Source organism: Octodon degus, unplaced genomic scaffold, assembly GCF_000260255.1.
Source record: "Octodon degus isolate 3935 unplaced genomic scaffold, OctDeg1.0 scaffold00265, whole genome shotgun sequence".
Taxonomy (NCBI): Eukaryota; Metazoa; Chordata; class Mammalia; order Rodentia; family Octodontidae; genus Octodon; species Octodon degus.
The window spans coordinates 2,410,405-2,414,602 of record NW_004524841.1 but is presented as its reverse complement, the minus strand read 5'-3'; the positions used below and the strand labels follow the sequence as shown (position 1 = coordinate 2,414,602).

Genomic DNA, 4,198 nt, shown 5'->3' with positions numbered 1-4,198 from the left:
AAAAAAAAAAAAAGAAAAAAGAAGCTTGGCTATCCATCAACACAAATGACAGAATAATATTTGCTTCCAAGGCATTATATGCCCCAGTGGCAGAACCAGGGTTAATGTAGAATTTATTTTCATGGTCAAATGCTTCAAATTTGTGTGTGTGTGTCCTGGGATAAGAATGTCCACATCAAACTGCCTCTGCATTGGGGCTAAGCTAGCCATATCTCCCCATGGAATAACTTAATGTCCATGGATTAGACCAATTTTGAACTAACTGTCACGACTTTTTGTTCTGGGTAATTCAGATTCTCATCGAAGTCTGCTCTCACAATATGAACATCACCAGCCAGGGTCTTGAGATAGTGATAACCCTCTTTGGTGCAAAGGTTTCCAGTGCAGAGAATGTGCTGAATCTTTCCTGGCACCAGAAGCTTCTTGAATTAAGCTGGCAAGCTGTTGCACCAATGCGGGATGTGCAGGTCTCCTAATACTAGCACCAATATCCTGTCACCCGGCTCTACTCAGTCTCCACCACCGCCGCCCTCTTCCTCAGGCTCCTCTGTCTGAATTTTTTTTTTTTAATATTTATTTATTTATTTGTTTATTTAGTGTGTGTGTGGCCAGCTCAGCCCACCAGGGGGCGGGGCTGGCTGGCATGTGGTGCTGGGGATTGAACCACGGTCCCTGTGTTTTGCTTAGCTTAGCTTGTTCTAAGTAGGTGCTTTAGACCACTGAGCCATCTCACCAGCCCCATCTCTGTCTGAATTTTATGATAAACTTGTCCATTTCTACAAAAAGTATCTTGGAATTTTTTCTTAGCAAATATTTATTGTTGGTACTCTAATACAGGTGTATTGGAATTTTGATAGAGTCTGCATTGAAATCTGTAGATCAGTTTGGGTAGTGTTAGTGTCTTGACAACATTATCTTCTACCCCATGAACACAGGGTGTCGTTCCATGTTGTAGATTTTCCTTAGCTACTTTTCAACATTTTTTTGTAGTTGTCTGTTTGTCTTTCTCTCTCTGTCTGTCTTTTTGAGACAGGGTCTCACTATGCAGCTCAGGCTGGTCTTGAGTGCACTTTGTAGCCCAGGCTGGTCTCCACCTCACAACAATCCTCCCCTCTCAGCTTCCCGAGTGCTGGGGTTATAGGTTTGCACCACCATGCTCAGCCTGTTTTGTAGTTTTCAGTGTGTTTATTTGGTGGTTTTTTTTTTTTTTTTTTTTTTTTTTAGCAGAACCGGAGATTGAACTCAGGCCCTGGGAAGTGCTTATTCCATTGAGCCATCTCCCTGGCCCCTTATTTGATGTTTTGAAACAGGATCTTTGTACCTCATGCTGGCCTGGAACTTACTCTGTTGCCTTTGCAGGCCTTGTGCTCACAATCATCGTGCCTCAGCCTTCCAGGTGCTGGGATTATAGTCACATGCCACCACAACTGGTGTATTTTACTCTTTTTGGTACTACTCAAAATGAAAGTGATTTTTAGATTTCACTTTTAGGTTGCTCTTTGCTATTGGATAAAAATGAGAATGATTTTTCTGTGTTGAGTTTGTATCCTGCAACAGTGCTAAACTTGTTTGTTTGTTTATTTATTTATTTGGTGGAACCGGGGATTGAACTCAGGCCCTTGCGCTTACCAGGGAAGCGCTTATTCCACTGAGCCATCTCCCCGGCCCTAAACTTGTTTATTGTCTTAGCTTTTTTGTGTGTGGGTTCTTTAATATTTTCTGTATACAAGATTATATCATCTTCAAACAGATAGTTTTACTTCTTCCTTTCCAATCCAGCTATTTATTATTTCTTTTCTTACCTCATTGACCTGACCAGAATTTCTAGTACAATGTTGAATACAAGTGGATGCCTTTGTTTTTCATGGTAGGGGAAAGCTTTGCTTCTTTTACCTCTATTAGCTGTGGGGTTTGCGCAGGTGCTCCTGGTCCGGTTGAACAAGTTCGCTGTAATCCTCGTCTGAAATGTTTGATCGTGAAATGATGCTAGAATTTGTTACATGCTTCCTCCTTGTCTATGGAGGTGATTACATGCAGTCCTGTTTTTGTATTTCATTCTGTTTCTTTGTGCTATGTGTTAAACTATAGCCTTGAAGTCTTGGGATAAATCCTACATGGTCATGGTATATAACCCCTTTTGCATGCTGCCGGATTCACTTTGCTAGTTTATTGAATATTTTTGCATTTATATTCATAAGATACATTGGTGTATGGTTTTCTTTTCTTGTGAAGTATGTTGGGGCTTCCTAGCAGGGTAAATAAAAGGAATTAAGACATGTTCCCAAATGATTGGTGTTGGTTTTTCTGATAAAATTCAGCCTTGAAATCATCTGGTTCTAGGCTTTTCTCTTTTGGAAGTTTTTAATTATTGTTGATTTTTTATAACACTAATGAGATTTTCTATTTCTGAATTAGTTTTCTCAGCATGTGTGTTTTTATGAATTTATCCATTTTTTAGGTTTGATTTGTAAGCATACAATTGTTTATAATACTTGTATCTTTATTTCTTTAATTTTGTTAGTAATATTTCTTTAATTGATTTTAGTACCTGATTTAGTAACTGATTTTATTAGTCAATTTTAAGATTTTTTGTCACCTAAATGTATGCTTAGTTTGTTGATTATTATTATTATTTTCTTTTGGATTAGGTTGATCTTTTTAAAAACCAACATTTGGTTTTATTGATTTTTCTGTCTTTTTTTAGTCACTAAACTTTTTTGGTCTTATATTTTCACCCAGCTGCTTGCTTTAGGGTTATTTTACTTTTTCTTACATATTTATTCACTTTGAGTTTTTTGTTTTGAAGGTTAGGCTACTGGGTAAACACCATTTGCTCAGGCGGTTAAAGCACCTGTTTAGGCAGACACGGGGCCCAGGGGTTCCATATCCCTGCCAAAGGCCCGTCCCCTGGGCCTGCTGGCATGCATCTGTAGTCCTAGTGCTTGGGAGGCTGAAAACAGGAGGACCACTATGAGTCAGATTAGTGTAGTGAGACCCTGTACTAAATACATAAAAATAAATAAACTAGATTTTTACAACTATAAACTTCCTTTAGACATTGCTGTAACAGTATCCTGTAAGTATTGATATGTTGCCTTTTTGTTTCCATTCTTTGTTACTTTCTAACTTATTTTGTGAATTCTACTTTAGCCTACTATTTATTTAGGAGATTATTATTTATTTTCTCATATTTGTGACTTTTCCAAGTTTGCTTTTGTTACTGGTTTCTAATTTTAATTCATTGTTGTCAGGGAAGATACTTTGTGTAATTTCAGCCTTTAAAAGGGGCAAACTCATTTTACAGCTTAACAAATTTTTTTTTCTTTTTGACGGAACCGGGGATTGAACTCAGGCCCTTGTGCTTGCCAGGGAAGTACTTATTCCACTGAACCATCTTCCTGGCCCAACATATGGGTCTTTTTTGAAAACTGTTACGTGTATATACTTGAAAAAACTGTGATTTCTGCTGTTGTTGGGTGGTATGTTCTGTTGGTATGTTACCTCTAGTTGCATTACAGCTCTAGCTAAATTGTAACTTTTGTGATTTTCTTGCTGGCCTGCTGTTAAGTTTTTGAGTTATTGAAAGTGAGAGCAGAAAACAAAGTGAGAACTTCAAATCCCCAACTATTGTTGAGTTGCCCGTTTTTCCTTTTTTTTCCCCCCCCCGTATTTAGGACAGGGTCTACAGGGTCTCACTACGTAGATCAGACTCGTAGTGATTCTCCTGTTTTCAGCCTTGCAAGTGCTGGGATTACAGGCGTGTGCCAGTACGGCAGGCGGTGTATCGAAGCCTGGCCGCTGCACTCTGCCTAAGCAGGTGTTTTAGTCCGCTGAGCTATCAGGCTGGCCCTGTTTTTCCCTTTAATTGTATTAGATTTCCTTTTGTGATTTTACTTTACCTTTTGGCTGTAGTAGCTAAAATATTTTTACAAATGTTACTTCTAAAAATTTTTAGACAAGGTCTTACTGTGTAGGTCAGGCTGGCCTCAGATCCTCTTACTTCAGCCTCCCGAGTGCTAGGACTACAAGTGTGGGCACACCTGGCTATGATTGTTTCTAAAGATAGAGGTGGCAGGCATGGTGGTTTATGCCTGTAATCCCAGCACTCATAAGGCTGAGGCAGCAGGATCACTTGTGAGTTTGAGGCCAGCCTGAACTACATAGTGAGACTGTTAAAAAAAAAAAAAAAAAAGATTGA

General features: G+C 38.9%; 1 protein-coding gene and 1 pseudogene across 9 annotated transcripts in view; one reads left to right on the top strand and one right to left on the bottom strand.

Moving 5' to 3' along the window:
• The window catches only part of LOC101588208, a 5,669-nt pseudogene extending 4,291 nt beyond the window's left edge, over positions 1 to 1,378 (bottom strand).
• Mia2 (melanoma inhibitory activity 2) overlaps positions 1 to 4,198 on the top strand; it is a 119,078-nt gene that overhangs the window by 34,755 nt on the left and 80,125 nt on the right. The gene's annotated exons all lie outside the window — the stretch shown is intronic.